The sequence below is a fragment of the Vombatus ursinus genome, unplaced genomic scaffold (assembly GCF_900497805.2).
Source record: "Vombatus ursinus unplaced genomic scaffold, bare-nosed wombat genome assembly UNPS02014832.1, whole genome shotgun sequence".
Classification (NCBI taxonomy): domain Eukaryota; kingdom Metazoa; phylum Chordata; class Mammalia; order Diprotodontia; family Vombatidae; genus Vombatus; species Vombatus ursinus.
In genome coordinates, this window is record NW_020954610.1 from 40,066,384 (window position 1) to 40,079,892 (window position 13,509).

The following is a 13,509-nucleotide window of genomic DNA, read 5'->3' on the forward strand; positions in this document are numbered from 1 at the left end:
AAACAATGAGAACTGCAAGTTGGTAATTTATACAAACTCAAAAGAATTACTACAAAATTTCAGGGATTGTGAGCTGGAAGGGACCTTCGAGATTAGCTAGTCCAGGGGTGGGGAACCTGCAGCCTTGAGGTCACATGTGGCCTTCTAGGTTCTTGGGTGTGGCCTTTTGATTGAGTCCAAGTTTTACAGAACAAATCCTTTCATTGAAGAGTCATCAAGTTTGGATTCAGTCAAAGGGCTGCACTTCAGGACCTAGAGGGCCACATGTGGCCTTGAGGCTGCAGGTTCTCCACCCCTGAGCTAGTCCAACTCCACCATTTTGTAGATGAGGAAACTGAGGCTCAGAATGGCAAAGTGACTTGCCTGAGGTCACGATATACCTTTAAAAAATAAAACTAGAATGTGTACCCAGGTCCTTATCCCCAAATTCAGTAAGCTTTCCAGTGCACCTAAGAGCAAGGTCTATCATTTCCTTTTTTCTTTGGCTCCTCATCACTGAGCACAAAGTAGTGCGTGCTTAATAAACGAACTAAAATGAGTGGATTTCATTTGTTTCTTAAGGGCAAAGACTGAAGGCATTTATCAGTAGCTTCAGGAAAAAGTTCACTTAAAATTTGGATTCTGCTAGAATCAACTCACATCCTAGATTGGAGAGGTCTAGAGGTCATTTCTTTCAACGTTTGTTCTCAAAATTTACTTCTCTCCCAACTAAGTCTTCTTAATGTAACCAAAAGAAAGACTAGAGCTTAAAACTACATTATATACTCAACAGTCAGTATGACAGAGGATTAAATGTAGCTGGTCTGTGCTGGACAAAGGTAGATAGAGCTAGATGAAACAGATACTTGACAGGTAGAAAGAATTCCAGTGTCAGCTAAAGGGGTCACTCTTTGCAACAGAATTCAGACATAAATCATTTCCAGTGAATGCATCCTAAGCACATATGGGATATTTCTATACTCGTTATCCCTCCCAGGCAGATTGGTCCAAAATACATTCTTTTATAGCCAACCACTCTTAAGATTTTGTTTTCATTTTTACATCTCCTTCATTAAAAAAATACTTCATCCTTCCCCACTTGCCCTGTGTCCTTGAAAGTCATCCCCTGTAACAAAGGATGAAAAAAAAAAGGAAATTAAAAGGACAGATGGGCAAAACTAACCAACAGGGCAACAAAGACACAGAGCATATGCAATGTTCTATACTCCATTGCCCTCCACCTCTGCGAAGAGGTGATGTCTGTTTTCTCATCTGTTCTTTGGGAAGTTGGCCCCAAAATTACATTCTTACTTTACATTACATTCTCTAGATCAGGGAGCTTTAGTTTCCTGATATGCATGCTGGTCTCCTCTAAAATGAACCACTAAAATATCTTATACTATCATTTTTTTTTTATGCAAAGCTGCTCAGGAAATGAAAAGAGTCCAGAAAGTAATAGAATCCCTTCTCAGGAGAGCAGACAGTCATCATAATGTCTTTTTTTTTTCAATAAAAGAATGTTTTTATTTTATTTTCCTCAATTACATATCTAAAAGCAATTTTTAGCATTTGTTTTTTATAATTTTTGAGTTCCAAATTCCTTCTCTCTCTCCCCTTGTCCCCTTCATCATAATCTCCTGTTAATTTCCTACCATACGGTCCCACATTGGCTCTACAGAAAATTCTCAATTATTTATAGACTGATTAGCTAGTTTATTAACAATCTAGAACTCCTACATGCTTCCTATTCTCTCTTGTGTTACTTTAGATTCCTAATATCAGTATACTATTTATCAGTACCTCTATTAAAGTTCTAGTAAAGAATAAGGGAGGTCTTCTTGCCACAAGCCTCTCTGTACTCCAGTCCATCATCCCCTCAGCTGTCAAAGAGATTTTCTTAAAGCACAGGTCTTACCATGCTTTACTCAATAAATTCCAGTGACTCCCAATTCCTTCCAGGATCAAATATAAAATCCTCCATTTTATATTCAAAGCCCTTTGTAACTTGTCTCTCTCTTTCCTTTCCAGTCTTTTTATTTTTTAAAATTAATTTTATTTTTAATTTCTGGAATAAAACAAGTATTTCCATAGCAAAGTATAATAAAAAAGACGATTGCACATAACACTGCAAATCCATTATGGACAACCTCCTGTTCCTTTTAAATATACAATAAAGTTAACATGCAAATTTCTTCCACCCCTGCCCCCCGCCCTAGAGATGGTCACCATTAGACACAAATAGGTATATATTTGTAAAATTATTCCACACATACTTCTATTCATCAGTTCTATCTCTGGATGCAAGAAACTCCATCCTCCATGCCTCCATTTCATCTCTGCCTTATGTTTTCCTTGGATTCCCTTAAGTCCTAGCTAAAATCCCACCTTCTTTGGGAAGCTTTTCCCTATCCCCCTTAATTCAAGTACCTTCCCTCTGAGATGATCTCCAATTTATCATGTATAGTTTTCGTTTTTTTTTTTGGTACGGGGTCATCATTGACACCCCTATTGTGACTAGGAAGTGAGGAGAGATAAGAGAGAAAGGGAAATAGTTTATTTTTCCTCTGTCCTTTTGGAATTCTTTTAGCATCTTTGACAAAAGGCAGAAATCTTCCATGGGAGGTTGGGTTCTTGTTTTCACTGTGAAAGGTCATAACAAAAAAAAATCTAAAGCACCACATTCTCACCAGCTTTTTCATGCATTTTCAAGGAGAAATTTATGGGAAATTATCTTGAGGATCAAAAGATATGATCATACGAATATTTTAAAACATATTCATAAATCCTATCACTGGCAAAAGCAGGGATGGATTTTGACCACATGTACCTAAGAATTTAATGAATTAGTAGCTTGAAACAATTTTGCTATTTGTATCCTCTTGTGATTTTAAATAACTAACACAATAAATAATCTACAAGCCAACTCAAGCGCTCTCAGAGATTTCCATCATTCTGTAATACAATAGATGGCAGTCAGCTCAGTCATTCAGGGCTCACAATTACTTCTTAAATATCAGCATGAGGTTGACATTTCTGGTTGTTTTGGTAACTCTGAATTTCCTATTCAAAACAGCAAGCCATCACACAAATAGAGGTCTTTTCACCTAGCTCAAGCAGAATTCAACTTTCTGAATCATAGAGAAAGGAGAAAGTATAAAGTCAATGAGCATTCGTTAAGTAACCTACTATGTGCCAGGCACCGTGCTAAGCACTGGGGATACAAGGAAAAGCGAAAACGTGAACTCTGATCTCATGGAGCATATATTCTAATGTGAGAGACAACATACAGATAATTGTGGAGATATAAAATATATAAGGGGGGCAGCTAAGTGGCACAGTGATAGAATGCCTGGCCTGGAGTCAGGAAGACTCATCTTCATGAGTTCAAATTTGGGCTCAAACACATTAGCTGTGTGATCATGGGTGAGTCACTTAATCCTGTTTGCCTCAGTTTCCTCACCTGTAAAATGAGCTGAACAAGGAAATGGCAAACCACTCCAATATCCTTGCCAAGAAAACCCCAAATGGGATCACAAAGAGCCAGACATGAGAAAAACAAGTGAACAAATATAAATAGTGTAAGTCACTAATAGTTGGGGATCCCAATCTGGAAAGTTCTCCCTGCTGAAAGTTTGAAATCATATTCTATTTAATGTCACTGGGATATATGATATGTGTGTATGTGTGTGTGCACGCATGTGCATGCACAAGAGAGGAAGAAATAGAGGGAGAGTGTTTTGCACATTCAACTCCAAGTAAACTGGAAAGCAGGATTTTTTTTTGTTTGTTTAAGAAACCATTTTTTTTGTCCTAAAAAGGACTACCATATATGAGTAATGTCTGAATATCTGGGAGGAAGTGAACTCTTTTGTGTTTTTTACAAAGTAAGTACTTGATAAAAATTGCTTCTTTTTTTTTTTTTTAAAGGTAATTGGGATTAAGTGACTTGCCCAGGGTCACACAGCTAGTGTCAAGTGTTTGGTCTGAGAGCAGATTTGAACTCAGGCACTCTTGACTTCAGGGCTGGTGCTCTATCCACTGCACCACCTAGCTGCCCCCCAAAATTGCTTCTTGTCTGAGAGTCAAGTGATAGCATGAGACTATTAAGTTTTGTATGGATAAAGATTTTGGAAAAAAGATCTGGGTGATGGCTTTGGATGCTGATAAAACTAATAACTACTACTCACATACAAAGCTCTTTCCTCATAAAAACCCTGTGGAATTTTTAAGTCCTTATTATCTTTATTTTACAGATGAGGAGTTTGGGCTCAATGAAATTAAATGGTTTTCCAAAGGATTCACAGCTAGTGTCAATTATGGGACTTGAAACCAGATTTCCTGACTTTAATTCCAGAATTCTTTCTATTCCACTTAGGTAGCGAGGTGGCACAGGGATAGAGAGTTGGGCCTCAAGTCAGGAAGACCTGAGCTCAAATCCAACCTTAGGGACGTACTAGCTGTGTGATCCTGGGCAAGTCATTTAACCTCAATTGTCTCACCTGCAATAAGGAGATCATAACAGCATCTATCTCCCACGGTTGTTGTTAGGATCAAATGAGATAATATTTGTAAAGTGCTTAGTACAACGACTAGCACATGATAGGCATTTAATAAATGCTTATTCCATTTCCATTTCATTCCATTTCTGCTCCCTGGAATAAGGATAGCTCTCATTCCATGTACAAGATAAGAAAGAAAAAGAGGAAACACAAGAATAAAACATATAGCCCTACAAACTATCTGACGCATGATTACAACATTTATGAAATTTAGATATAACTTTCATCCCCTAAAAACTATTTGTGATGAATGTGGGTCTGAAATGTATTTATCATTTTCATCCCCTAAAAACTATTTGCCGTGGATGTGGGTCTCGTTTTGGCAGAAAAAGACAGATGAAATCCAGTCAATGTTGGCTTTCCATTCCCCCACACTTCAAGATTTCTTTTGTACGTTGCTCCAGTAACAAACACAACTATTGTTTACAGAGATTCTCTGAACTTATTGCTTGTTAGAGACACAAACAAACCCTGGCTAAAGGGCAAAGTTGTTTTGCGACAAATTGGTCTGAGCTCCAAATATGGTAGAGACAAGAAATCGCAGCAGTCATCTCTAGGAAACCTTTGCTGGAATAGTTCATGATATCCCAGTTGTTATTGTGTTTAGTTGTTCGAGTTGTGTCCGACTCTTTTGGGATTTTCTTGGCAAAGATACTGGAGTGGTTTGTCATTTCCCTCCCCAGATCATTTTACAGATGAGGAAACTAAGGCAAATGAGGTTAAGTGACTTTCCCAGGGTCACATAGCCGGTAAGTGTCTGAGGCCATATTTGAACCCAGGTCCTCCTGCCTTCAGGGACAGCAGTCTTTCCACTGCACCAGAACTAGCTGCCAGAACATTTATTAAGGGGATACTATGAGCCTGACACTGAGCAAAGCACTGTAACGTATCTCTACCTTTTCTTCCTTCAAGCTCAAAAACCACATTCCACAGGGAACCTTCCCTAATCCTCCACCTTCTAGTGCCCTTTCTTCCTCCCAAACCAACTTGTATTTATTCCCTTTATATTTATTTTGTCTAAATTTATAAATGTCCTTGTTGTCTCCTCCCATTAGAATGTCAAGTCCTTGAGAATAGAGATTATTTCGTTGATCGTATTTGTATTTCCATTGCTAAGCGCAGTGCCTGGCATACAGAAGGTGCTTAATAAAAGTTTGATGATAAACAGTAGAATAAAGCAGCAGAAATTTAGCAAACAATTCAAAGTGGTTTGTTTAAAAAGGTTGGATAGGAGCTGTTGTAATTACACTGTGTTATTTTTGCATCTTTATCCTTCCTTCTAATTTGGTATAAATTCAACCTTTGCTCTAATCAATTGATAATCTGGATGCACGTGGACAACCGATTTTGAAAGGGCTCCTACTAACTAGTTGTTTTCTATGTATTGAGAATAATTGCTTATATTACGATATGGTCAATTTCATTTCAGTGGTTTTTTTTTGTTCACCGTCTTATACAGTATGTTTTTACTCTCTTTAAGAAGGTATAAGAAGCATACTTTTTTCATTTTATGTTTCCTGCTTTTTCTTTTTTTTTCCATAACACGGCAAATACGGAAATATGTTTTGCATAAAAAAGGAAGGCATAAGGCTTTTGAGTAATCTATAACCCTTTAGTGTCTTTCATTACTTAATCCCAAAACCATATTTTCCACTATATTTTTAACTGTCCTCTTCTTAGCCCATCTTTAGAAATTAAGCCACTGAGTATCAAAGTATGTGATAATTTTTATTTGGAGGATCACTGTAAAGATTTTCTCTACTTTTTTTGTGCTCAGGCACAAATGTTGGCATGTAAACTTCAACTGTCTTCATGATGGTCCCTTTATATCATTAACAATACAAGGTGTGATGACTAAGTCCTAAGAAATAGTGTTTCTGGATGCCCTCGGGTACACCTGGAATGGACTCTATCAAGTTCTTTATTTCCTTCTCCAAGGAAAACCTGGCGAGGTAGTCTCCTACCCAGCTGAAACTTGACATTTTCTGTTTTTGTTTACAATAAAAATGCCAATATGGGTGGGGTCTGGTTCCTCCAGTGGTATATTAATTCATTGGTCATCAGAGATCTCACATTTAGAATATCAACAGCTAAAATCTGTAGATCACAACTGTGGAATTTTAGATTTGTAGGAGGCTTCAGGACCCATCTTGTCCAAGCCAAACCCCCAAAGAAATCCCTACTACAACATACTTGACTAGTGGTCATCCACATGTGCTTGAAGTCTTTCAATGTGCTTTCAAGTCTTTAAGCAGACTATTCCACTTATGAAGAGTTCTATTAAGAAGTTTTCCCAGGGCAGCTAGGGGGTGCAGTGAGCACCAGCCCTGTACTTGGGAAGACCTCAGTTCAAATTTAGCCTCAGATATTTACCAGCTGTGTGACCCTGGGCAAGTCACTTAACTCTGCCTCAAGAAAAGTTTAAATTTACAAAAAATTTTACAAAATTTCCCAAAAAATTTAAATTTACAAAAAAGGTTTAAATTGACAAAATTTACAAAAAATTTAAATTTACCAAAAAAGTTTAAATTTAGAACTTTTGCAACTTCTATCTTTTATTCCTGGTTATACCCTCTAGGTCCACACAGAACAAGACTAATCCCTCTTTTTACATGGCAGTCCTTTAAATATATGGAGTCTCCCCTCACTCCACATCCCTATATCTTCTTTTTTCCAAATAAAATATTTCCAGTTCCTTCAAACAATCTTCCTATTATGATACAAACTCAAAAGAACCTCCCCATCATGGCTTTCTCCTCAGGATATCCTCCAGCTTATCAATCAGAGAGTGAGAAGTCAAAGATGATATCTAGGTTGTAACCTGGGGTGACTAGGAGTATGGTGGTGCCTTCAACAATAATAATAAAGTGAGGAAGAGGACAGGGTTTTAGAAGAAGGATAATGAGCTCAGTGGCAATATTGGCTGGAAGTACCCTCCACCATAGATATTTTTAAATCACTTAAGATTCCTTGATAGATATAACTATATAGATGTTCAATGATCTCCTGATTATCAATACAAAAAAGTTAGGGATTCTAATCTTAATATATAATTTCTAACACCCTATTTCTCAGAGTCAAGGCTTCTGGTTTCATTTCATGCATATCAGCTCTATAAGTTCAAATCTCTTAAAAAACCAAGTTACTTACAATGAGAGACCATAGAAATTATTGACACCAAAGATAGAAAAGAAATTATAAAAAATGTGTGTGTGTATATTTAAACACACACATGTGTATGTATATATATACATACACTCACACATATGTAATATGTATGTGTATTTAAAGTACAATCACAGCTGAAATGAACCTTAGAAGTCATTTAAATTATTTAGTTTAAAATGATGCATAAAACCCAGATGTGAATTCTTTTCTATCTCAGCAGGATTCCCTTTAGTGAGAAAAAAAAAATGGAGTCGGGGGCAAGAAATTTTCAGTCCACTATTTGCATTCTTCTTAGAGAAATCTTTTGGAAATACCTCATTTATTTTTGAAGTAAGGATCAAAAGTGACTGGATGAATATTTTTCTCTTTTCTGTAGTTAATGAGAATTTGAAAAAGCTGCTTACACTTGACCAGGCTTTATGAAAGCATTTTCTCCTTTCCCTCTAAAATGACAAGATTTCAAAGTAATCACTGTCCTGTAATAATCAACTTTCTCAAAAGGAAAATTTTTGCTTTCTTGCTAATAGGATTTTGTGTGCAAACAAGTTATTAACAGTTGACAGGTGCCAATGGGCTAGATTATACTTTTGATTAGATTTTTTAAATTAAATATTTGGATTATATTTCACCTTTTGTTGCTTAGTTATTTGGTAGAGTTTCCACCTTCCTCTTTTCTCCCCTCTCCCTCTCTACCATCATATTTCCCTTTTCTCTTGTGGTGTGGGGGAAATTAAGGCAGAAATTTAACTCTGCTCTTCAGTGTTATATGGTGGAAAGCAAACTGAATGCCTTCCTCCCTTTATCCCTGCTCTACCCCTCTACTCTGCTTATCTTTCAAGACCTAACTTCTCTGTGAAGTCTTCTAATCCTCAATGAACTGTGGAACTGCCTGCATTGCTTGTTTGACATTTAATCTTAGGATGGCTCTTACTATTTTTTTCGTGGTTTCATACCTCTTATCTCTCCCAAACAGAGTATACAGACTACTCCTTGAGGCAGAAGGTATGCCCTGTGCTTCTTGGTATTCTTCACGTTATTCACTTAGTCCCAGAGCCAGGGCAAAAGGCGAAAATATGTCTCCTATGTGTTGCTTCTGTGTCATCACTGAAATGCATGACTTGATTTGTGGTAAAACGAATACCTATCTTACCATAGAGAACAGGAGTTTTCAGGGCTTAAAAATGTCCATGTACAAAAAGTAATATTAAAGAACTATCCTTTGTTGTCCCCACTGTGTATTTGCTTATCTTATCAACCTCCAGTCATAGATCTTCCTAGCATGTAGGTTCTCAATAAACATTTTTTATTAAATTCATTTAATACCAAGCTTACTCTACAAAAGCTTACTCAGTTGTGAGTCCTAATTCACTATCTTGTAGTAACCATCTTGTCTCCTCTACCACTGGCAACTGGAAAGACTGGCTTCCCTGTCTATCTTATTGATAAATTGGAGTCATTGGCACGTATCTGATGATGATCAGCACTTTGTCCTGCTTAGTGAACACAGTTTTAGCATGGGAATGAATCAGCCATAAGCTAAGCAAATAGACCATTAGATGGGAATCAAATCTGACCTCAGACACTTCCTAGCTGTGTGACCTTGGCAAGTCACTTAACCCCAATTGCCTCACCTTAAAAAAAAAAAGTTCATGGACTCCAGGTTAAGAATGATGTAGTTCCACATTTCCAACAGCCTATAAAATAATAATAGCTAGCATTTATGTAGTGTTTTAAGTTTTGCAAAGTGCTTTATAAATATTTTCTTATTTGATCTTCACAACAGTGCTGGGAGATGAGCACTATTATCATCCCCATTTTACAGATGAGGAAACTGAGGTAGACAGCGGTTAAGTGACTTGTTTGGTATCATACAGCTAGTAGGTATTTGAGGCTGAATTTGAACTCAAGAATTCTTGCCTCTAGGTCCTATGCTCTATACAACATACCACTTAGCTGCTTAAGACAGAATATCTGTGCCTATATATCCCACCAACACTTCAAATTTCAAATGTCCAAAATTGTGCTTGCTATCTTTTTCCTAAAATTGTTCCTCTTAGAATCAAAGATTCAGTTATTTTCTGAAATTTATTATATTGACTTATTCCCTTGTAATAGCCTGTTTTCTTCCATTTTTCCTTTTTTTCCTCAAAAAAAAATAGAGTAAATGATATATAATTGTCTGACATCAATGCAGAGTGAGAACCCTTTTCTTGAGAAATTATTCAACCAAAAGATGAAGTTATCTTTTTCTAATAGAATTGAGATCCAGAAGTCAAGTTGTTTACTTCCATTCCCTAAAATCACCTTTCTTAGTTCATCTTTTTTTTTTCTTTTTCTTTTTGGTGAGGCAATTGGGGTTAAGTGACTTGCCCAGGGTCACACAGTTAGTAAATGTCAAGTGTCTAAGGCTGGATTTGAACTCAGGTCCTCCTGACTCCAGGGCTGGTGCTCTATCCACTGTGCCACCTAGCTGCCCCTAAAATCACCTTTCTTATATTAGCTATCCTTCAACCTTTTATCATTTGAAATAACTTCAATATTTCAAAAATTTGTGATTTCACCAGTGTGAGTATTCCTTTAGTCATTTCAGGTTGCTTTACAGAAAGCTCTTTGCCCCATTGTTAAATAGTCTTTTGTGCACTGCCATGACCCTCCCAAATTATCACTTGGTAGCCAACCTTCTGGTAATGAACGTTTTTCAAGTCAGGCACAGTGGTTCTCAGAGGACAGAAATAATTCTGTCCTCAAGCCCACATATGAAAGCTTTTCTAGATTTATTCTAACACTCGCCCTTGTCCAAACTTGAGTTCTCTTGAATTAGTCTTGAAGAACTCAGGGACATTGTCATACCACAATAAAGCACTGGGGTATAACTTTAATGCAGGAGAATTCAAAACATTCTTTTATTTCTGTAAGATAACAGACCATTTCCATTGCCTTGTTGGCTTCTATATACTCTCCCCTTTATCAAGTTTGCTGTGTATAGAAGAAGAGTAACCATCATTTAAATAATTAGTGCTAGTGAATTATTCTTAAACCATCCATTTTATTCTCAATTAATGACAACCACTTTTGCAAATACTAGTCCCTGATTTTCTCCCAATTCCCCTTTAATATTTCACTCTCTACAGAATTTCTGGCTCAATCAGCATTCAAGATCACATCCTTTGTTATAAAAAGATTGAAAGTCTTATACCATGCCTGTGGGATCAACTTTCTCATGAAATCTTTTTTTAACAACATTTAAAATTTTCATCCACTGTTTGAATGAAGTAACATAGGTAGACATGAAAATGATAAAATAATAATGCCTTGTGACAGTGAGCTCAGCTGTTAAAGTTCTTCTGTTGCTAGGAATGAATGTATCTAAACCAATGCATCAAAAATGTTTTTGTGCTGTGTGTTCCTACCTATAATAGAATCAATCAGAAAAGTGGAAGAGCATTAAGGGCAGGGACTATTTCATTTCTGTCCTGGAATCTCCAGCACTTAACGCAGAGCCTCACATATGGTAAATGCTTAATAAATTTTTGTTGAATGAATAAAAATATTCTTTTTTCTATTAACATATTACCTTGTGCTTTGTGAAGAACAGGCAAGTGTATTTGAATGTTCTAGAAACATTTATTTCAATTGCTAAAGGTTCTATTTAAAAAAAAAGCAAACATGGCATAATATTGTACGTGATGATACTCTTACTTCTTTAATACTTCAAAGATCTGTAGCAGATTATAGACTTTCCATTATTTAATAGGTGCTTTTATAAATTACTATGCCAAAAAAAAAAAAAGAAAGAAAAATTGCCACTTGGTGGCCAGTCTTCTGGGAATGAGTGTCTTTGAACTTAGCTAAGCTGACATCCCACGATTCATCTCCCAGCCTGTATTCAAAGTCTTTCCAGCATGATTGGTACTGTCAGACATTATTTCATTAGCATAATATCATCACCCCTTAGATCATAGATTTAAAGGTTATCTAATTCAATCTCTTAATTTTACAGTTGAGGAACTGAGGCCCATAGGGGCTAACCAATTTACTGAAGGTTAAATAGGAAAGGGGGAGGGGGAAGGGAAGGAAAGGAACAATTATATAGCACTTACTATATACCAGGCACTGTGCTAAGCACTTTACAAATATTATCTCATTTTAATCCTTACAACCCTGCAAGATAGGTGCTCTTGTTATCCTCATTTTCCAATTGAGGAAACTGAGGCAAACAAGGGTGAAGTAACTTTCTCATGGTCACACAGCTAGTAAGCATTTGAGGCTTGTTTTGAGCTTAGGTCTTCCTGACTCCAGGCCCAATGCACAGCTCCACTGTGCCACATAAGATCAAAACCTCTGATTTTAAATGCAACACTCTTTCTGCTGTACTACAGTGCCTCCATACCATGAGGAATCACCAGGAGGAGAACTTTGAGAATCAACCTAGCCTTGTTCTTCTTGAACCCAGGGACATTCAATTCAGGATCATTTGGTAGAGCAGGATAGGATTTTGCAAACATTACCAAAGCGGACCAATTTATCAGCATCACAAAATTTTTCAGTTGGCAGAACACATACAGCTATCTAAAATTTCTCTGAAGTTTTACAAGTCGATTTTGAAGATTTATGGTTGGCTATTTATTCTTCAGCAGATAAAATCCAAGGGTCTGGATGTCCTTCAGGCAGGAACATAGACAAACCATTTAATAATAATCAGAATCTATTTTTTAAAGACTAAAAGAAGAGTACAAAGCTCCTCCCCCCCCCCTTTTTTTTTAGCAAAGTTGCTTTCAAGAAATTCTTACATCTAACTTATGACTTTTGGTTGCATATTAAGACCATTCCTTCATATTTTATTGTCAGTGGATATAGAGTACAGTAATCAGTGCCATAGACAGTGGAAATAGTACTGGATTTAGAGTCGGGGTCTTGAGTTTGAATCATGACTCTGCCACTTACTACCTGTGTGTCAAAGGGCAAATTATTTAAACCCTTCAGGCTTTATCTGTAAAATGGGGTGGGAGGTACTGGACTTGATGACTTTTATGGCCCCCTTCATCTCTAAATCTATGGTCTAGCTTACCCATGACATCTCTAGCTTTAAATGGCCATCAGAAAATACTCATGGCTCAGTAAGTTGGATTTGTAGATACTAATGTTTAAATTTTGCAATGTGTATTGGGCCAGAGATGGGGTATCTTTTACTGAGAACATACCACATGAAACATGGTTGAAAGCCACTAAGGGCTTTGTTCCATATTGTTTCAATGCATTGTTCCATAGTTTCAATGTCTTCTTAGAATCAGGACTAACGAAAATTCTGAGTACTTGTTATTTCTGACACTTGACATCCTATAATGTGAACCAGCCAGTATTGTATTCTTCCAAGTAACTTTGCCGTTATCTTTTTCAAGAGTCATATAGATATGTTTTCTCTTTTAAGATTAGGAGAGCATCTTTTTGTGGTGACTAAAAATTGAAAATTGAAGGGATGCCCATCAATTGGGGAATGGCTAAACAAGCTGTAGTATGTGATTGTGATGAAATATTTTTGTGCTATAAGAAATGACAAGAAGAATGATTTCAGAAAAACCTGGAAAGACTTACATGAACTGATGCAAAGCAAAGTGAGCAGAACCAGGAGAACATTGTCCGTAGTAATAGCAATACTGTACAACGAAGAACTGTGAATGACTTAGCTATTCTCAGCAAAACAACGATCCAAGACAATCTTGGCATTTCACTATAGGTATTATAGACTGCCCTTGTATACACAGTAAAGTACTGGATTGATTCTTCTTTTTCCTCTGCACTTTCA

The 13,509-nt window shown here is 36.7% G+C and overlaps 1 protein-coding gene across 2 annotated transcripts in view; it reads right to left on the reverse strand.

Moving 5' to 3' along the window:
* The window catches only part of PIP5K1B (phosphatidylinositol-4-phosphate 5-kinase type 1 beta), a 329,210-nt gene that overhangs the window by 96,379 nt on the left and 219,322 nt on the right, over nt 1-13,509 (reverse strand). The gene's annotated exons all lie outside the window — the stretch shown is intronic.